This window comes from Bufo gargarizans, chromosome 8 (genome assembly GCF_014858855.1).
Source record: "Bufo gargarizans isolate SCDJY-AF-19 chromosome 8, ASM1485885v1, whole genome shotgun sequence".
Taxonomy (NCBI): Eukaryota; Metazoa; Chordata; class Amphibia; order Anura; family Bufonidae; genus Bufo; species Bufo gargarizans.
Genome location: NC_058087.1, coordinates 34,455,091 through 34,477,825, shown reverse-complemented (window position 1 = coordinate 34,477,825; position 22,735 = coordinate 34,455,091). Strand labels below are relative to the sequence as shown.

The following is a 22,735-nucleotide window of genomic DNA, read 5'->3' as shown; positions in this document are numbered from 1 at the left end:
AATAAAATAAAAAAATACACACCATGGGTGTCGCAATGTGCGAAAACAGCCATAGTATAAAAATATATTACCCATACGGCTGATTCGCAGTTTTTGGTCACTTTATTTTCTACATAAAAAATTATTAAAAAGTGATCAAAAGGTCATACACACCCCAGAATGGTATCAATCAAAAGTTCAGATCACCCCGCAAAAAATAAGCCCCCATACAGCTCTGTACACATAATTACAAAAAAGTTATATCGGTCAAAATATGGCGACAAAAAATACCCTGATTTGTTTCCCACTTTTTAGTTTTTTATCACTATCAAAACGCCAGAAAAACTATACATAAGGAATCTCTGGCTTCGTACTGACCTGTAGAACAAAAGTAACTGGTCAGTTTTATCGCACATAGAATGTCCTAATATTGGAATTTTTTCCTGCTTCCCACTACATGATATGCAAAATTAAATGGTGGCGTTGGAAAGTACAACTTGTCCCGCAAAAAACAAGCCCTCATATGGCTATGTGAACAGACAAATAAAAAATGTATGCCGCTGGGAACGCAGGGAGCGCAAAACGAAAATGCAAAAAAAAATAAAAAACACCAACAGGCCTTAAGGGGTTAATAAAACATTGAACTTAAGGTTGTAATGTAACAAAACACAAAAAAAGTCAAGGGGGGTGTAAGGCACTGTAAGTTATGTAGAGGCAATGAATGACCCCACAAATGCCTTATGCAGAGTCTAATCATCCATTAAAATGAGGACTGGGCCTCCTCTCTCCAGAGTCCCCATATCAGCCATATGTTCTGACTGTATATGCCCTTAGTTGATATATAATATATAAAAAATTCTAAAGGTGCATATATACAGTATATATATATATATATATATATATATAGTAGGTGAACACCAGTAATATTGGCTTATTTTGCCTGGATGCACCAACCATATTATGTGTATGTAGGTTAAGTAATCTTGTCTGTGACTGTTCCTTTGGGACAGTGGGGACCTAAGAGAGTCTTAAACCTGTCAGCTCTAAAACAGCTCCAAACTAGAAACTTTTTCTCTTCATACTCACATTCCAAACACTGTGCTCCCACAAACCAGCAGTAAAATGCATTGAGACTCAGGAGTCCTCTCCATTATGTGCGTGAGCTCAGGAGTCCTCTCAATACATTTTGCTGCTGGTTTGCTGGAGTAGAGTGTTGGAATGCAAGTGAGTGCAAAGGTAAACATTATATAACTGGACTTTGCATCACTTACACTATACACCGCTTACTCTATTTCCGGGGCTGACAGATTCCCTATGATATAAGGACATCAATTGCTTTAATTTACTTTGATACCTTGTATCGTTAAAGGAGTTGTCCCATCTTGGACATTGGGGTTATATCGCTAGGATTTCCCCCTAATGTCTGATAGGTGCGGGTCCCAGAAATGTTCCTTTTCACTAGAATGGAGCCTGCAAAGTGACAGAGGGCGCACTCCATTCATTTCTATGCGTGTGCAGAAAGCCGCCTAAAATGAACGGGAAGCACCCTGCGCAAGCGTAGCCTCCACTCCATTCAGTTCTATGGGGATTTCGGCACTTCCATAGAAATGAATTGCGCTCTCCGTCACGTTGCGGTCTCAGTTTTAAGGATAGGTACAGGTCCCAAAGGTGGTATGCGCACCTATCCAGCATTGGGGGCATATCCCAGTGATATGCCCCCAATGTCCAAGATGGGATTACCCCTTTAAATCCAGCCCAAAGTTACAATTTCTTTTTTAATTACACTTAGTTTAACCCCTTAGGCCTTTTTACTGACGTAAACAAAGGGGTTTTAGCTAAACAGCTGGCTTTAATCAATCATTACATGTACCCAAAATGGTGCATTAAAAACTATAACTTGTCCTGCAAAAAATAAGACCTCATACAAGTACATTGATGAAAAAACAAAAAAGTTCTAGCTCTTGGAATGCAATTTGAAAAAAATGTGCGTGGTCACTAAAAAGTTTATATCCCCAAATGCTCCAGGAATAATTTTAGTATAGCGCCACCTGCTGTTTCAATATAAGTACAAGTTATCGGGACCTGCACTCATGAAGATATGACTGCAATACCGTGTCTCACACTATGTGACTGTGTGAAATATTTCCACATATAGCTACATTACTTTATTATTGTACACAGGACAGGTCATAGCTGATTTTATAAATGCTAATTTACTCATGACTGACAGGGAACTCATTGGTAGAAGATCAGTATAGTAGATTCTACAAAATCCCTGCTCGCGCTCCATCCAGTGTGTGCGCCAATCCCATCCCAGTCCATGGCAGTGAAGTCTCCACATTGCCTGGGGCTAGCTTCTGGAAAATAGCCACCACCTCCAATGCAGACCTGTAACGTAAAGGAGAGATTTCAGACGGTCCATATTGCCTGTAAACTATCTAAGAGAGAACATACAGTGAAAGGTTTCGGACATGACCGACACAAATTTCATCTTAAAGTGGTCTTCTAGGAGAGTGGTCTTCTTAAAGAGAATGGCAAGTATATACAGTACAGACCAAAAGTTTGGACACACCTTCTCATTCAAAGAGTTTTCTTTATTTTCATGACTATGAAAATTGTAGATTCACACTGAAGGCATCAAAACTATGAATTAACACATGTGGAATTATATACATAACAAACAAGTGTGAAACAACTGAAAATATGTCATATTCTAGGTTCTTCAAAGTAGCCACCTTTTGCTTTGATTACTGCTTTGCACACTCTTGGCATTCTCTTGATAACCTTCAAGAGGTAGTCACCTGAAATGGTCTTCCAACAGTCTTGAAGGAGTTCCCAGAGATGCTTAGCACTTGTCGGCCCTTTTGCCTAAACTCTGCGGTCCTGCTCACCCCAAACCATCTCGATTGGGTTCAGGTCCGGTGACTGTGGAGGCCAGGTCATCTGGCGCAGCACCCCATCACTTTCCTTCATGGTCAAATAGCCCTTACTTTCAAAGTTTTCTCCGCATTGTTAAGCCTATTTTTTAGAGGCTCGTTTTTCTATATCCCATCCCTTTTGACTACAAATGATATTTATTGTCTGATGTAATTTAATAAAATTATAAATTTTTATATAAACAGTATCCTCGTTTTTTGGTGTCTGCCGTATGTTGTTTTTTTCTGAGGATTGATGTGTTGTAATTGTGGGGTGATGTAGGTCCAACATCAATGTATGTCCAGTTGTCTGGTGTAAATATATTGAGAAATATATTATGTTCAGAAAGAGCGGCATATTTAGAAAGCATCTGTGCTTCTTCTTGTGACATAGAAGAGGCAAAGCACAACTTTTTTTTATTCATGAAACATTTCCCCCACTTAATAAAAAAATAAATCATAAATTTGTCAGAAATTTTGAGCTTTTTGACACCTGTGTATCCCACTGCCCGTGCTCCTCCAATATGGCACTGGAGTAAAACATAGCCCCAGAAATCATGATTGATGGGGAAGTACACAATGTTGGTCGTCCAACCACTACTAAGGAGAGGAGCCTGTGTAGTGTTACACAAGCCAATGCCCTTCCCTACAAAAAAATAAAATAGTCATAGGTCTCTTCACTGGTGTCCTACACGGACACTTGATTAGGCTCCATGGTATACTGGTTGGGAGTGAACTTTTTTTTCATTTACAATATGCTCCTCATGTGTCTTAGTACGTCTGAAAGCATATTAACCACTACAGATCAACCATGTATGCTGTCCGTACAGAGACGTAGAAAGTGTAAGTAGAGGTCAGCTCTCCGTGACTGTCAATCTCTTCTATAAAGGCTTCATGAAGACTACCGAACCTTTCATAGGTGTAGATACAAGTGTTCTAACTTACATGTTCTGTATGACAAAATTCTTCTTTCACTTTAATTCCAGCACATAGCGCCATTGCTGCTTTCTCGTGGTTGAAAACTCGAAAGTGGATAAAGCCGGGGGTGAACAGATCTGTGGAGGAGAGCGTACCTCAGAATTACAGCTCAATACACATTACACAGTGTCAATGAAAAACTGAGGGAGGCTTTCACTGGAGATATATCTTTGTCGAACACTGTAAAAGCATTCAATGGCATATGTCACTTATAGGCTCCCATTTAAAAGGTTTTTTTTAAAGACTTTTTAACTGATCATCGGTATCTGATCAGTGGGGGACTCCTGCCGGTCAGCTGTTTGAGAAGGCCCCGGTGCTCCTCTGAGCTTCGTGGCCTTCTCACAGCTTACCCTAAGCCAGTGATGTCACGTTCATTGGACACATGGCCTAGACACACCTCAGTCCCATTCAAGTGAATGAGGCTGAGCTGCGATACCAAGCACAGCCGCTGGGGCCTTCTCAAACAGCTGATTGGTGGGGTCCCGTGTGTCGGACCAGCAACGATCAGATAGGTCATCAGTTAAAAAGTCTTGGAAGGCTTTATTTTTTTTGTGGGACGCCAGTCTACTGTGCTATTCTAAACAGCAAAAACGGGTATACCAAGATAGACCAGACGAATGGGTGCCAAAAGGACACCCTTATTGCACCAGTTGGGTGAAAAGGGACCTATTGATACATTTGGCATATATAAGGAACTTCTGGTATATATGCTGATGTATTACAAAAATTACTTATTATTATTATTATCTTTTCTCCCACCATCCCCTTATGCATCTCTCACACACTTTTGCGATTTGCAGATCCAGGGATTACACAGATGAAGTCATCCCATGCTTGTTCCACCCACCGTGTGCATCAATGCGCCATTTCATTTTCTTATATATTAGACGGATGTTTCAGTGTCTAATATGTATGTTCTGCGGCTACGCTCCTTACACTGGTTTTGAGGAGTGCTATTTGCAGTGCAGCTTTAGGTCTCTTTCACTTGTGAGAACATCCGTGAATGATCCGTGTTTTATCTGTGTGTCCGTTATTTGCCCTCTGTGTGTCATCCGTATGCCACATACATTGCTAGGCTAAAAAATATTTTCCAATGCATCTCCAATGGTCAGTGAAAACCACTGATAGTGTTTTTTACGAACCCATAGACATCAATAGGCGTGTTTGCGTTGCATCACAGGCCAAAGTATAGCATGTCTTTATTGTTTTTCCACTGACCTAAGTAAGGCCTCCTTCACATGGAAACCACCGATCAAACACTGACTATGTGAAGGAGGCCTAACTCGTGTAGAATGGGCTCCAGGGCACCCTATGCCTAAATTTGGAGGATTGTCACTATACCTGTGGTGTTACGTAGAACTGCAGGGCATCCTACAACTTTACCTGTAGTCATATGCGGTCTATGATTTTACAAAGGTATGCATTATCTAACCCCAGCACCACATTCATCAGCAGGGTCTGCACCATTATTAATCTTACTTTTCCCGGGTTGTGGATAGAGATTGGCTGTTGTCTCTGCACTCCCATGATCATAAACTACTGGAACAGTTGGTCCATTGTCGGTGGGACATTTGCCAATATTATATTTTACAGGAAATTTCTAAAAGAGAGAAGACAGTTTAAGCTAAAATATAATATATAGTAGTTCTTATCCACTCTCTCTTGTCCTTGTTTAGCACTGTACACATACAATCTCTGTAAAAAGTTTTGAGACGGATACAAATTTTGGTTTTCACTAAGCTTGCTGCTTCAGTGTTTTTCAATCTTGATGTTAATTGACAAATTCATCAAGTTTATATAAAGACTCGATATTTCCAGTGTTGACCCTTATTTTTCAAGACTTCTGCAATTTGCTGTGGCCTTCTGGATATCAGTTTCTGGGCCAAATCCTGGCAGATGGCAACCCATTCTTGCCTAATCAGTGCTTGGAGTTTATCACAATTTCTGTGTTTTTGTTTGTCAACCTGCTTTTCAGGATTGACCTCAGGTTCTCAATGGGATCGAGATCTGGTGAATTTCCTAGCCATGCGCCCAAAATGTCAATGTCTAGTTCTCCAAGCCTCTTAATTATTACTTTTTCCTTGTGACATGGTGCTCTATCATGCGGAAAAAAGCATGGTCAACTTGCCCCTGGATCATTGAGAGAAGTTGCTCTTGGAAGAGGTTTTGATACGATTCTTTATTCATAGTAGTGTTTTTACACAAAATCGTTTCCAGGCCTGAAAGTTTTGGTAGCAGGTTACTATACTGACTCCAATGCTCAGCCATGCAAATTTCTCTCCTTTGTCCTTCTTGTTCTCTCCTTCTGTAGATCATGCTGAGATCGGTGAGTCTCTTAGCCTTCTGGGCCTAAGAAGAGGGAGCATATGGACTTTGCCTCTTCTCTCACTCTCAACTCCTACTAACTGAGCTGGGGGCGGATCCTGGTTCTTCATCCAACCTCCTGAAGGGCTAAGCCAAGATTGTTAACCCTGGCAGTGTCATCCACATACATCCATATAACCCAAATTCTGGGTCATTGGGAGAAGTTGCTCTTGGAGGAGGTTTTGATACCATTCTTTAAAGGCAGTGTTCTTATGCAAAATCATTTCTAGGTGTGAAAGGTGTCTTAACAGTGGTCCTCACTGCAGTTAAGTCTTTTTTGCAGCTTTTGGATGCAGGTTACTTTACGGACTCAAATGCTCAGCCATGCAAATTTTAAGTTCTGTAGTTCTCTCCTTTGTCTTTCTTGTTCTTTCCTTCTGTAGATCATACTGAGATCGGTGTAGCTTTCTGGGCCTAAGAAGAGGGAGCATATGACTTTGCCTCTTCTCTCTATGAACTCTCACTCTCAACTTCTATTTAACTAACTGAGCTGGGGGTGGATCCTGGTTCCTCACCCAACCTCAAGGAAGGGCTGAGTCAGGATTGTTAACCCTGGCTGTGCCATCCATACATGGCAAGCTGGGTAACAATACATAACATGGCAATACATTACAACACATTAAATAACAAACCATTTGCTCTGGGGTATTGCACCATCAGTAAGGATTTGGGCCAGGAGCCGATATCCAGCATGCCAGGGCAAATTGCAGAAGACTTGAAAAAGAAGAGTCAACACTGGAAATACTGAGTCTTTCCATAAACTTGATGGATTTGTCAATAACAGTTTTTAAAAAAACGTATGAAGTGCTTATAACTGTACTTCAGCATACCATAGAAACATCTGACAAATAGAAAAACACTGAAGCAAGTTTTCTGAAAACCAAAATTTGGGTCAGTCTCAAAACTTTTGGATACGATTGTATTTTTAGGGGTGTTCCCCATTCAGAATCCACTTCTATGAGCCTGAAGGAGAGGTGCTCTGTATCAGCAGCTCCTGTTCTGGTGGACTCCGGCTGTCCTTTTATTACACGAATGGCCATTCACTTAGCTGCCATGTAATACTACTTTTCCCCATTAGAGGGTGCTGCTTCCCCCAGTAAATTTAGCTGTTTAACCTCTTGAATACTGGAGGTTTTTTCATTTTTGTGTTTTTATTTTTCTTCCGTCTTCCCGATGCCATAACGTTTTATTTTCCATTCATATAGCTGTATGAGGCTTATTTTTTGTGGGACAAGTTGCACTTTCTAATGCCACCATTTAATGTGACATACAAGGTAGTGGGAAGCGTGGGAAAAATACCAATTGGGACGGAATTGGAGAAAAAAAAAATACAATTCCGCCACAGTTTTACGGGTTTTATCTCGATGGCGTTCCCTATGCGGTAAAACTGACCTGTGCCCCTCATTCTCTGGGTCAGTACGATTACAATAAATCCACAATTATATAATTTTTCTTGTGTTTTAATACTGAAAAAATTAAAAACTTTGAAAAAAAATTATATTTTCTTTTCATCACCATATTCTGACCCTTATAACTTTTTTATAGTTATGTCTACGGAGCTGTGTAGGGGCTAATTTTTCGCAGGAAGATCTGTACTTTTATTAATACCATTTTGGAGAGAGTGGGCCTTTTTAAAATCACATTTTATTCCATTTTTTGGGTAAGTGAGGAGATGAAAAATGGCGGATCAGACATTTTGATGTTTTTTTTTTTGTTACATCATTGTAAAAACTTTTTTAACTTTTTTTTAGCCCCACCTAGGAGGCGTCAATATTAAACATTCTGAATTATTTCAGTTTAGACTGTAGTTCAATAGAATTATAGTCTAAGCTTCATTTGCAGGTGGCAGACCGCCATAGGCTGGATTTCTTCAAAGAGACCCTCCACTTCAGAGAGAAGAAACGGCTCCCCCGATTGCCGCATGAGGGAGCCGATCCTAACCTGGAAAAGTGTGCTTCTGTTTTGCGATATTTATATGCGGTGGTAAATGTTTGCGATCAACATTATTGCTGGTCGCAGACATTAGCCATGGGCATCTGCTAAAACAGCAGAGACCCACCAGCTATGGCGCCCATTTATAGCCCCTACTTGTACAGCGGCGGTACTCAAGGGGTTCAGGAATAGAACCTGGAGCAATCGGCTTCATTTGCTTTAAATTGCATCTTGATCTGAAATAAGGTCCAGCTGTCTTTTTTTAATAGTGTATAAATATACATTGTGAGTCAAAATCTGACTTTAGAGAATAAGATCTTGCAATCTAATGTAACCCAGAGATCCTGAACGATTATTAGTCACCTCATAAAGATGGAAGAGATTTCCTCCATTGGAAGATAGGAAGCCATTTTCTGTACGATATCGTAGAAGAGATTTTTCCTTCCACATGGAGAGGGGAGTCTTGTTCGGCACATGCCATAAACCCACATTAGCAGCAGTGATATCATAATAACCTGGATTCTGAATAGACAGGATATAAATGGTTAACACAACAATTAGACATAGAATATATCACAGTGATATCACAGTGCAAATAGAGTGAACAGCAAGCACCCATATACACCCCCTTACTAAGTTATAATGTTATATTGTTACTGTGCGGTATGTATGTTTTTATAGCGACACTTCCATCAGAAAAGGGTATTTTTGGAAATTCAGTATTCATAGAAGAAAATTCTAGAATTTTTGGGTTTTTCTTTTTTCATTTCTTCAATGAAAACTAAATACAACATACTGTCCTTATGTAGCAGTCAGCACAGAAAGATAAAACTCCTGTACAGATAGGTAATCCAGTATCAGTTTACTGCAGCTGTGAGGGGAAGATATTATCTGCAAGGTAATCCTTGTTATAATGGTAGGTGTAGAATTGGGATAACTGTATGGCAGCTTTATTGTTCTACTGATAGGCTTAGAGATAAAGATGCCACAGAAGAGCATTTCATTGATTAGTCTAATGTGCAAGGCTCTAATTGAATGACTACAGAAGGGATCTCTCTCTCTGGTCAGAGTGAATGGTCTGACTGAAAAAGTCAAGCAAGACTGCTTCTTGTGCCAACAGTCTAAATGAAGAGGAGGTTAAAGAGCTGGGACAAGATGTTGGATACAAGATAAAACATAAAAAAAACTTTCACAATGTCTGCAGAAGCTGAATATAGCAGTTCACTCTGCTGTCTTTATCCACTCAAGGCTTTACTTGAGGCAATTTAGTAATGGTTCTCTCTGGATAATTCTCTGTAGGAGAAGGAGCACTACAGTCTGTGTCCTCTCCACACTGTAGCTACCCAGGAACTCCCCCTTCTGTCAGGAAGCAGGACCAGCCCACTCCTACCAAGAGGGGAGGAACAGGGTGGTTAACTCTGTTCCTGCCAACTTTTTCCATACCTTCCTTTCTGGTAGTAATTGCCAGTAAACATAAAAATATAATGCACAACAATAAACAACTTGTGTTACCCCCAGGTCTAAGGTACTAAACATGTGGCATGTGTAATACTTGTGTCTTATGTATCAGAGGGGCCTTTGGGCTCCCTCAGGCATAAGAGCGAATGCAAATGTAAGCTACTCCAGGGAGTGATGAGTATGCTTGGCTTTACTTACTGCTCATCACTCAATGGTCTTCTTCTGTTCAAGATGCTGGTGTTGAACCCGGTCCATGTCTGCAGGCATCCGGATGTGGCACAGTGACCAGAGGCGCGCACTACTTGTTGACCTTATCCAGTATCATTAAGGTATTTTTGTATGTCTGGTCTGAGATCTGAATTAAGGGGACTGGACTGCAGTCTCTTTTGGGGTCTGTATTCATTATGAGGTTTCATCTGCGGTATATATAAATTTGGGGTCTTATCTTTGTCTTATGAACACTGCCTAGAATGATATTGAATAACAAAAGAAGACATGCCCCCCCCCCCTTACTGAATTCCGCTGATACTGTTTCAATGTGTCCTTTTGCGCCACTGGTCTCTGTACTTCCCAGTCCTTCTCAAGACTGACATGTGACCACCGTAGCCAAATACTGACTGCAGCGGTGAACTCAATGTAGTAACATGTCTGTGTTGAAACATCATTGCGGGATCAGGAGGTGCAGAGACAAACGAGACCAGGAGCAGTGGGGGATTGGTAAGGAATGCCTTCTAATCAGATTTTTTAAAGTACTTTTCTGGACAACTCTATTACCTTTGGGTTCTGGTTCTAAATTAATTCTGGGATCTAGTCTCATATAACATTGGTTTCTGGTTTATTGTTTGATGCCTCCCCTGCACCATCATATGTTTTCTAAAAGTTGTGTTTGATTTGGGGTCCAGCCCCTGCTTTCATGTGTTTTCTCTGGCACTTCTATTTTGGCAGCATTCTGTAGTATTTGGGGCATTCGGCAGCCTTGTAGACACTGTAATGGGGGCACATAGTGCTGCCCTATAGACATAGTAATGGGAGCACATAAGACAGCCCTGTAGACACAGTAATGGGAGCACATAAGACAGCCCTGTAGACACAGTAATGGGAGCACATAAGACAGCCCTGTAGACACAGTAATGGGAGCACATAGTGAGCAGCCCAGTAGACACAGTAATGGGAGCACATGGGGCAGCCCTGCAAAAACAGTAATTGGGGCACATGGGGCAGCCCTGTAAACAGTAATGGGACCACATAGGGCAGCCCTGTAGACACAGTAATGGGAGCACATGGGGCAGCCCTGTAGACACAGTAATGGGAGCACATAAGACAGCCCTGTAGACACAGTAATGGGAGCACATAGTGAGCAGCCCAGTAGACACAGTAATGGGAGCACATGGGGCAGCCCTGCAAAAACAGTAATTGGGGCACATGGGGCAGCCCTGTAAACAGTAATGGGACCACATAGGGCAGCCCTGTAGACACAGTAATGGGAGCACATAGTGCAGCCCTGTAGACAAAGTAGTGGGGGCATATAGGGCAGCCCTGTAAACACAGTAATGGGAGCACATAGGGAAGCCCTGTTAACACAATAATGGGGTCACATGGGACAGCCCTGCGGATACAGTAATGGGAGCACCTAGTTCAGCCCTGTGGACACAGTACTGGGAACACATAGTGCAGCCCTGTTGATACAGTAATGTGGGCACATGGGGCAGCCCTGTAGACACAGCAATAGGGGCACATGGGACAGCCCTGTAGACATAGTAATGGGAGCACATAGGGCAGCCCTGTAGACACAGTAATGGGAGCACATAGGGCAGCCCTGTAGATACAGTAATGTGGGCACATGGGGCAGCCCTGTAGACACAGCAATAGGGGCACATGAGACAGCCCTGTAGACATAGTAATGGGAGCACATAGGGCAGCCCTGTAGATGCAGTAAAGAGGGCACATGGGGCAACCCTGTAGACACAGTAATGGGGGAACATGGGGAAGCCCTGCGGATACAATAATGGGGGCACATGGGACAGTCTTGCAGACATAGTAATAGGGGCACATAGGAAAGTATCAGGCATGGTATTGTTGGTAGCATCAGGATAGCAGTGTTAAATGGGGCTGCAGAAGCAATGAGCCAAAGTCAGAGGTATAACCTGAATCTCATTGGCCCCAGTGGAAAACCTTTATACATGTCCTCAACTACTAACGTATGCCATTTATAATACTGGTGTCAGTGTCATATGTGGCAGAGGGGCATTTGGGCACTCTCAGGCAGCAGAGTTTGGGTGCAACTGCTAACTCAGTACCCTGTATAGCTACTGGGCAGAATTAACCTGCAGTCTTGAGGAAAAATCATGATGGTCTGGGCTGAAAGAAGTATCAAATAAAGTGAATTACTGCAATCAAAAAAGGTATGTCCTGTAAATCACTGGATTAAATAGGTACTTAGTCTATCTGCCATTTAAAATATGATAAATCTTGTTTATTAGGAAATCGTGTAATTTTGGTTTAATTCTGTGTGGAGGAAGGGGAATTTACCTAAATGTCAAGCAGATTTCAGATCAACTTTTTCTAAAAAGAGACAACTGCCAGCATTACACAGTTGGTGCTTGCGACAAGATTCTCAATCTCTTGGCCCACATGGCATGCATGTCGCTACTCGATTCAGACTTTTAATACATTAAAATGGTTTTACAATAATTTTATCAAGAAAGAGTTACCTTGTAGTCATCACTAGTGGCCCCATCAGGGAACCCAAATGTAGCATAATTTGCCCAGTTCCCATCTCCTTCAGGATTGTTCTCATTGTTTCCCTGTTGACTGGACCAGCGATCTCTAATTGTGCACTTTCCATGAAGATTGTTCTCGTGAATACTAGCTACAAGTGTCCAGCCTCCTCCATTAGGTGGTCATGTCACAATAGGTTTGGTACGAAATGCCATGTTCAGTAGTTAAAGTATAAATGCCATCTGTTACCACACAAATATATTGGTTTTACTATCAAGATCTATATACCAACATATTGCATCACAGTGTAAAGATTTTATTCCTACAAAGGTGGTTTCACAGAGTGTTTTTTAGAAAACACTGCATTTTCTATGGCTGTTTTATTTTGAAGGACATCTACTCCTTCTACAGAACTGTACACCCAACTAAACCATGGCAGAGTATGGTATGATTAGACACAAATACATCAGTAATGGCTGCACGGTAAAACCATGTGGTCATTAACAATGTATGCTGGATAAATAATCTGTGTCCAATAAGTTAATACCGCCATGGCATGGCCGGACCGTTCCCATCACAAGTGTCTTGTCAAACATGGCTGCTCTTTGTGGTCGTACTCTCAGGTAGAATGTGTAAACCAGCATCAGATGTGTTAGGCTAGTTTCACATTTGCCACAAGGTGATCCAGCCGCCAGTTTTGGCAGAGAATTCAGTTAATCGGCCAGACACAAACCACAGCGTGCAGTGGTTTTTACCTGGCCAATTCTCCTCATATTTGCGGGGTAGTAGCCGGATCTCTGCCGGACCCCATTGTAGTCAATTCAGTCTGGAGGACAGGCGGCAATATCCGGCAATACCAGATCCAGAGATCTTCTCTGCCGCAGGTGTGAAACTAGCCTTACCCCCAATCAATTTCATGTATGGCTGTGTGTACCAATACGACTGGACGTCAATTAACCTAAAATATTCAAAATGCAAATAGTGATAAACCTGTCAATACCGTAAGGGTAGTTCCAGACGTGGCAGTCAGTGGGATGGAGATGTGGCTTTGATGCGACTGAAAACTATGCTGGCATGGCTGTTTTCTATCTATTTATTATAAACTCATTGGGGGAGATTTATCAAAGCTGGTGTAAAATAGAACTGGCTGAGTTGCCCAAAGCAATCAATCAGATGCCATCTTTCATTTTTCAGAGCTCATTTGGAAAATAAAAAGTGGAATCTGATTGGTCGCTATGGGCAACTAAGCCAATTATTTCCTTTATACCAGTTTTGATAAATCTCCACTATTGTAAATCACTTGCTCATTGTTAATGCCCCCACCAGCTCAAAACCGCAACGCCTTTAATAATAAGTAAGTGACTTACAATCAGTTTGGTAATGATAAGGGCTGTGAGTCTCATAGCCACATGGTTTTCGACTGCATATCCATCACCGCCAAGTGTTGTTCTATCTTAAAAGTTGGTAGATGGATATGATAAAACAATGGGGGAATCTAGAAATTAGGGCAGAGGTTGGAGTTGTGCCCGTACCCGGGTGTCTGAGGGATGCCAATGGCCATCCTGCTATAGGACTGTAAAATGGCACTAGATGGTTTTAATCCATTTCCATCAGGCACCACAGGCAGAGGCGATCACAATAAGACAATGTGTGTTTTTTAATCCTGTTAGCCCCTTGTTATGATCTCTGACGTTCTAGATGAATATATGCATGCCTCCCAACTTTTGAAAATAACAAGGAGGGACAATAGAAGTAGGAGAGCATTGCTCAATGCCCTTACACAGAATATTTCTAAATAAGTGTAGGGGCACCGCGCACCTCCACCTCCACCTCCTACGCCACCGGCCGGGGCGAGCTTTGAAAAACTTTGCCTATAATCAGTGGAGATCCTTGTTGAGCTCTCTGAAGAATAAAAGTAAAGTGACTCCACACGTGGACTAACAAGCAACTACAAGGAGGACCAATAAAAATAACAAGGTAAATCTTGCCTTATAGTTTGGTATCGAGTAGCGGTCTCCCATTATAGTGTGCAGTAGCCCAGTGGAGGTGCGCGGTGCCCCTACACTTATTTAGACATTTATTTTTGTTCAGTAACCACAGCGGAGGTACGGGGCTGTTTTTGCGGTTGGAGCACTGCTGCATAGCTGTAATAAGATAGTGCCGATGGATCGTGGTGTTGATACACAGTAGATCTTACACAGAATATAGCTACATTGTTCCCCCACAGTAGTTATGCCCACATTGTGCCCTCACACAAGAGTTATGCACACATAGTGAACCCTTTTTTAGTAGTAATGCCCACATTGTACCCCTCTTTGAGTAGTAATGTTACACATTGTGCCCCCCTTTTAATAGTTATGCCCACATTGTGCCCCTTTTTTAGTAGTAATGCCCACTTTGTGCCTCAGTTTTTAGTAGTTATGCCCACATTGTGGCCCCTTTTAGTAGTAATACCCACATTGTGCACCCCTTTTAGTAGTTATGCCCACATTGTGCCCATTTTAGTAGTAATGCCCACATTGTGCCCCTTTTTAGTAGTAATGCCCACATTGTGCCCCCTTTTTAGTAGTAATGCCCACATTGTGCACCCCTTTTAGTAGTAATGCCAACATTTTGCCCCTTTTTAGTAGTAATGCTCACATCATGCCCCCTTTTAAGAAGCAACACCAACATTATGCCCCTTTTTACTAGTTCTGTCCACATTATGCCCCCTTTTTAGTAGTAATGCCCACATTGTGCCCCTTTTTAGTAGGTAATGCTCACATATGTCCCCTTTTTAGTAGTAATGCCCACATTGTGAGCCCCTTTTATTAGTTGTGCCTATACTGTGACCCCTTTTTTTGGTTGTAATGTTCACAGTGTGCCCCCTTTTAGTAGTAATGCCCATATTGGGCCCCCCATTTTAGTACTGCCATCTGTTAATAAAATAAAAAAAACAATAAAAACTGTCCGTTTACCCGATAATCGGAGCATATCCTACACTCCTCAGCAGGCACAATGCTGTCACAGATCGCGCTGCCGAACTGTGTAGGAGAAGCGCACAGGCTGATTCCCAGGACTGCACGCTCCTCACAGTGTTGTAATGTGTGACTGCTCCCCCTGCTGGGGAGCGCCGACAGTTAAATCGTGAAGCAGAGCGTACTCAGCTCTTCGCTTTACTATTGCACTTAACTGTCTCTGTGTGCTAAATATGCAGAGACAGATAAGAGCAGTACATAACTCAGTCCTCCCGGGGGCCTCGGGAGAGCCATCGAAATCTGGGACTGTCCCACCGGATCAGGGACGGTTGGGAGGTATGATATATGTACTGTGTATATAGCAATGGTAGATTCAAAATAATCTGGATTTTATAAGAAATCTTGGGAGATTTAATCATTTAAGTCTTTTTTTTTGCATTTCATCTTTGGGCTCAGCCACACGGCAATGCTGCATGCATAGATGCTAAGCAGCAGGAGACAACCGTACGATGCCTCCCTGCCTCCAGGACTCACCTTTGGCATTATTATCAGACTGACTGATTTCTTTGCAGCTCCTATACCTGGGATGGTTGTTATTGGTAAGGTAGAAGGAATTTTCATTTGCTTTGCTTGTCTCATCTTTATCCCAACATGCCAAGAGATTTAGAATATTTTGCTTCTTTTGAAGATAATGAATGTTGTCTGAAAAAAACATGACATCACAGCAAGGTCTTTATTTCACTAGATAATATTAGGAATATTAAAGGGCATCTGTCAGCAGATTTATAAACATAAAACTGGTTGACCTGTTCCATATGCACTTGGCAGCTGAAGGCATCTGTGTTGGTCCCATGTCCATATATGCCCGCATTGCTGAGAAAAATTATGTTTTAATATATGTAAATGAGCCTCTAGGAGCAACGAGGGTGTTGCAGTTACACTTAGAGGATCTGCTCTCTCCTGGGTAGCCAACCATTCAGAAAGTCTGTAAAAGTAGGCGTTTGTGAAAAAAATAGAGGTGTCCGCAGGGCCGTCTTTAATATTGATTGGACCCTGGGCAAGAATTTACTTGAGCCCCCTGGATTCCGCCTTCCCACACCCTAGCATGCAATCACGCCCTCCACCACAACACACACACAAAAAATAACAAAGTAATATATATAATATAGCTTACAGTAAATGACTGTAAATACTTCCAGTTCTGAAGACTCCAGCAGGCTCAGGATCAGTGCTCTGGGCAGCTGGGCTCAGGGCTGGAATTGGGCACCGCTCTGCAGTTCAGGAAGGAGACCGGGGCTCGTCTTACCCTAGCGTTGCAGTGCCTCCTTGTGATGTCACGGCGTGTGGTGTACGCAAAAGGCAGCTGAGGTCAGGAGGAGGAGCAAGTACCGTATTTTTCGCCCTATAAGACGCACCTAGGTTTCAGAGGGGGGCAATAAGAATTTTTTTTTTTTTATGACACCTCAGGTCAGTCCACCAATCAGACCCCTAATGTTAATCAGACCTCAGCTGACAGCCCCAATCAGACCCCCAATGTTAATAAGACCCTCAATCAGACCTCATATCAGCCCCCCAATGCCATATATCAGCCCCACAGCCTCATGTGTCAGCCCCACAGCCTCATGTGTCAGCCCCCCAGCCTCATAACATCCCCCCAGCCTCATATATCAGGCCCCCAGCCTCATATATCAGTCCCTCCAGCCTCATATATCAGTCCCTCCAGCCTCATATATCAGTCCCTCCAGCCTCATATATCAGTCCCTCCAGCCTCATATATCAGTCCCTCCAGCCTCATGTATCAGTCCCTCCAGCCTCATGTATCAGTCCCCCCAGCCTCATGTATCAGCCCCCCAGCCTCATGTATCAGCCCCCCAGCCTCATGTATCAGCCCCCCAGCCTCATGTATCAGCCCCCAGCCATCAGCGCAAATAAAATAAATAAATAACTTACCTCTCCTGCTCCTGGACGCCACCACTCCTCACCACCAGCGCTCTCTCTCTTCTTCCTGGTCCTCGGCTGTCAGCTGTGAAGGCTGCGCACAGCGTGAGGTCATGCTGTGCGCAGCCACTGCACAGCAGAGGACCAGAAAACGGTGAGCACAGAGCTTTCACCGCTTCCCGGTCCTCCGGTACTAATCAGCGCTTCCATAATGGAAGCGCTGATTAGTATTCAACCCATAAGACACAGGGGCATTTCCCCCCCACTTTTGGGGAAAAAATACGTCTTATGGGATGACAAATAATTTGTGGGCAGTGGCCAGCGGGGCTCAAGAGGCAGCTGCCTTGGGCCCCCTAGGAGCAACTGGGCCCGGGGCAGCTGCCCCTTTTGCCCCGCGTTAAAGACAGCCCTGGGTGTCCGTGAGTTTTTTCAGGCTGATGGTACTTGACTAGATTATTTTTGTGGTATTTATCATTATTTTACAGCTCACAGTAAATGCTGGCAATGAGTTTTCATCAGTATATTGAGCTATAGACATGTATCACTTACAATCTTTAACATTCATTATGGTTTTCCAATTTGTCCGCGATTTTGGGATAAGTTGTTCAGGAAAAAGAAAAATTCTGGTTGGCAACCCTGGCTTTCTCTGCTACTGCCACACCCTCTCCACTCTGATTGACTGGGCCAAGCATGATGATGTTTTCACTGCCTCTCCCTGTCAAAGTGGAGAAGGCGCGGCAGTCGCAGAGAGAGCAGAGCCTCTAGGTGACACAGCAACGCCCCCCGTTCATATGCATCGCTACAGGGGGGCAATAGCCCCCCAGGTTATTCCTTGCCCCCCCCCCCCCGCTGATTCCCATTTAACCCCTTAGCGCTCCATGACAAGTATACATGTCATGGCATTAAACTGTCACCATGTCTGCGCTGAGACCCCGGCTGTTACACACAGCCAGGGATCTCAGTTAGCCAGCTCGGGACCAGTGAGGACAGTCCCGTGCCAGCGATCGCTCTGATTGGCTAGTCTGCACAGCTGCATATGGAGATCCGGCTGCAACCAGCAAATACGGCGAGAATTGGCAAACTAAAACCTCTGCAGCATATTTACAGAATTGAGGCCGGATCTCCGCTGGTCCCCATTATAGCTAATGTGTCCGGCAGGCAGCTTCCTGCAATGCCGGATCCAGACGTCTCCGGTAGGCTGCTCCCTGCCGCAACAGACTGCCGGAGATGTCAAGCGCTAGTCTGAAATTAGCCTAAGGGTAGACAGAGGACGTGCTCGGCTATCAGTATTACATCCATGGCAATCACTGAGCATGTCATCTCTATAAACTGCCGAGTAGGCATCCGATAATACAGCAAATCTAGTCATTATATTAAAGAAAACGCACATTCAGCTGAATACAGGCGACATCTTCAATCTCTGTCTTCACTTGGAATCATTACCATATGGTTAATATTCACTCACCACAAGAATCAGAATGAACCTCAGTAAGTATTACAGCCAAGAGAAAAAAACTGCAGACCAGCATCTTCATCTTGGTAGGCGGCTGAAAAAGATGCTACAGTTAGTCATATGTGGGTCTGACATAATCCACCTGGGCATAGCAACATGGTCAATGATTCTAAACCGTAGGTCCTTTACAGCATGTTCAGTGTGACGCTAAACACACTGAAAAGGACCTACGGTTTAGAATCATTGACCATGTTGCTCTGCCCAGACGAGGGGGAGATAGGATAGCGATTCTTAAGAAACGTGAACTTTATTGGATCTATCATTTACAAACTTTGAAACCTAAAGGACTGAATGTTGAATTTAGAGTGACGTAATCTCGCCACCTTTTGATGTATCTCTTATCGTAACTGTGACGTGAGGGAAGACCAGAGTTCTGTTTAATAACTTTTTAGTAATTTTTCTAATATATTTTTCTTTTATATTTTAGATACCTCTGGAGAAATTGTTGAAATTCATGGAGACGCCACCCAACATAAAATCCCTGTGTGTGTGTCTGTTATTTTTGTTATCTTATTTTCCCGTGATGTATATTTTTTATAAGCTGCCCTTACTCAGCGGACCGGAATTTATGTGATATCCCTTATAGACATCCTCAATGTTTTTTTGTCCCAATGGGGATAGGGTGACACTTAGTCGTGCCGCTCTTCTCCTATGGGATATGTTAGGTGGGAGAGCCCCATTATGTGGGGTTCTTGCCACCTTAAATACCAATTGATGGACGATATATATTACCAGCGGTTTATTTTCCCTTTTTTTCTATAGGAGGTTTTGATTCGTGTAGGGGTCAGGGACCAGGGACATGGATAATGCGTCCGTTCTCCAGTCCACAAGGGTAGGACAGAGTTTCTGGTTGTTACTTGAGACTCATTGTTCCCCCTCATAGACACCATTCTTCCCTTCGGAACATAGTAATATAATGTATTAAATATAGCTTATTAACTTCTCTCTTGATACTATTGAATATAATATAGAGCGGTCAGCTCGGGCACGCGCAGTATAGTCAGCATCCAGCGTTCCCCATCTAAATTATGGGCAGAGACTCCGGTTGTTTACTTGACGCATGCGCGGTAATATCCAGCGTTCTCGCGCTGTTTGATGTTAACGCAGGCGTATTGAACTTCATGGAACGCCAAGTATACACCACATGGACGATATTGTTATGGGTGAGCGACTCATGAATTATCACATACACACATGTAATGTATAAGCACAAGTGCAGTTTATGATTTTTTATATAATGGGAATTGATTACTATCATAAATTTGATGAAATATATGTATTTTTAAGAATGTTTACACTTATTTTCACTGACCACTGGCACTGATATTTTGAATTCATAATACACTTTATTTTGGAATCATGTCATTTTATATGGAAATCACTTTTATTGAATAATTGAATGTAACGATATGTAATTGGATACTTACCTGCTTATATACACTGGTTTTGAGCACTGTTGTCACGTTGCATTGGGCTGAATAAAAGATCCACTTTCTTCACTATAAGACCGGAGTGCTGCCTTGTTACCTATTTTTGCAGGTGTTTGGGGATTTTGCTTGTCCGGAATCCAGCAAGGACTTTGCATCTGGCACCCAGGAGTGCTGCTATTTTTTTGTTTTATCTATCTATCTTCATAAGAATACCAAAAATGGCAGCACTGGCTACAAATAAATCCTGACAAAGGACAGGTGCAAGCCCAAAGGGAATAGGCAATTGCCCAAAATACGCAGAAAGAAAAAAGCGCAGCACTCTTAAAAAAATCTTTTTAGACCACTACCAGAATTTGCATTAGAAACTGTTCTCCTATCTCTCTATGGAACAGGGAGAAGTCTGCCCTCTACTGTCAGCTTGTGCTATAAACTTATCACATAACTAGGAGACAGTTTTCCTTTACAGTTTTGATAAATCAACCCCATTAAGTTTTAAGAGAGAGGTAAGGCTAGTTTCAAAACCATAAAACAACGTAAAAATCATACATCTGCGCCTGCTTATAGATGCAGACTTCATTTTCTGCTTGAAAAAGGTTTTCTGAAATTTCTAACCTCTGTATAGGTCATCAGTATCTGATCGGTGGGGGTCTGACACCCGGGACCCCCGCCGATCTGCTGTTTGAGAAGGCATAGGTGCTCTTGTGAGCATCGCGGCTTTCTCCGTGCTTACAAAGCGCCGTACATTGTATATCGGCTGTGCCTAGGACATGTGACCAATGAACGTGTTGTCACTGGCCTAGGAAAAGTTGCTTTTCAAACAGCTGATTGGCGGGGTCCCGGGGGTCCGACCCCCACCGTTTAGATACTGATGAGCTGTGCTGAGCATAGGTCATCAGTAGTAGATTCTTGAAAAAAAAACGCCTTTAAGGACGGACCAAGATGCACCAAATCTATGAAGAGAAAGGCGCCTCACTCCAACACACTACAGCTTAAAGGATTTATCTAATACTATAACAGACCTCCCATAGTGGCCGAACCGCGGCAGTGACCATATTTACCTAGTCCCTGCTGCTGGGTTCGATCTCCATCACTCCAGGGCAGGCCGTCACCGACACAGGTAATGCAAGGGGAGCAGGTCACTAATGCGCCAGCGATTTATTTGTATTTTTTAATCATGTCTGTGAATACCCCAGAAAATAAAATCGCATATTCCATTTATCTTTATCAATGGTACAATTTTTTTTTTATCCCTCTAAAAGCGAGCCCGTCACATCGGAAATACGGCCAGCAGGTTATAGAGCAGAAGGAGCTGAGCAGATTGATATATAGGTTTTATGGAAAGAAATTAAGTGTAACTTCTCTATAGATCTAACTGTCCTCATTCTGGGTTTAGGAGTAGGGATGAGCGAACTTATGTTTTTCAAGTTTGGGTTCGGCGTTCGGGTATTAGTGCAATTCCGTTACGGATTCCGTTATTACGGAATTCTATGACGGCATGCACCACGGAAGCTTTAAAGAGGCATTCCGTCATACTAGAAGTCAATGGGCAGCATAACAGATCCTTCTGCTTTCCAGACAGATCCATTATGCGGCCCATTGACTTCTAGAATGATGGAATGCAAAACTGAATGCCTCTTAAAGGCTTCCGTGGTGCATGCCGTCATATTCCCTGATAACGAAATCCATAACGGAACTGCACTAATACCCGAACCTAAAAAACACAAGTTCGCTCATCCCTACTTAGGAGTCCAGTGGGTCGTCCTAGTCAATGATTAACAGTGATTTCTGTATGCACAATCATACAATAAAAGCAGTCAATCACTGGTTAGGACCACCCACTGGACTCTTAAGCCAAGAATGAGCCGAAATTTGCATCGGTAAGATGTTTTACTGAATCATTTCCCATAAAACTAGATATCAGTCTGTTCAGCTCCTCCTGCTGTATAACACGCTGCCTTCTCTGTGACATGATACAACAGAAAGATCAGCAGCACTCCAAGCCCCTTAGTGGGATAAATCCATATTCAAGTCACCTGGTATGCATCCAGGGCAATGCGGTGCAAGCGGTAAGGGGTCCCAGTAGGAACAGCAATGTAGAGAAATCCGCAGCACTCGTCCAATTCAATCAGTGGTGTTTTATTTAGTAGTTAGGCAGCAAGCCTCGATAAAGACCTGAGGGTCGAAACGTCGTTATGTATGCTGCTTAACTTCTAAATAAAACACCACTGATTGAATTGGAGGAGTGCTGCGGATTTCTCTGTGACATGGTCACATTAAATAAAGGGAAAACGTGCACGGATACCGTTTCGCATGTGGTTTGTCCTGGAGAAAATGATATCCCACTTCCAAGAACCCGGCCACCAATTATACATGAACAACTAAAAATAACGAATGGCTAAATAAAGAATTTCTTACCAGTTCGGAGCCTTTGTTACTGGCAAGTCCAAAATGTTCTAAGTCCCCCCTAGTGTAATAACCGCTTTATATTGATCTCCAAAGTCCTTCCACTCGCAGGTTTAAGTGACTGGATCAGGAAACACATTTTGTACTTTG

General features: G+C 42.8%; 1 pseudogene; it reads right to left on the bottom strand.

Annotated features, from left to right (window-relative positions):
* Nucleotides 1–594: 594 nt before the first annotated feature.
* LOC122944811 lies at nucleotides 595–22,735 on the bottom strand (annotated as a pseudogene).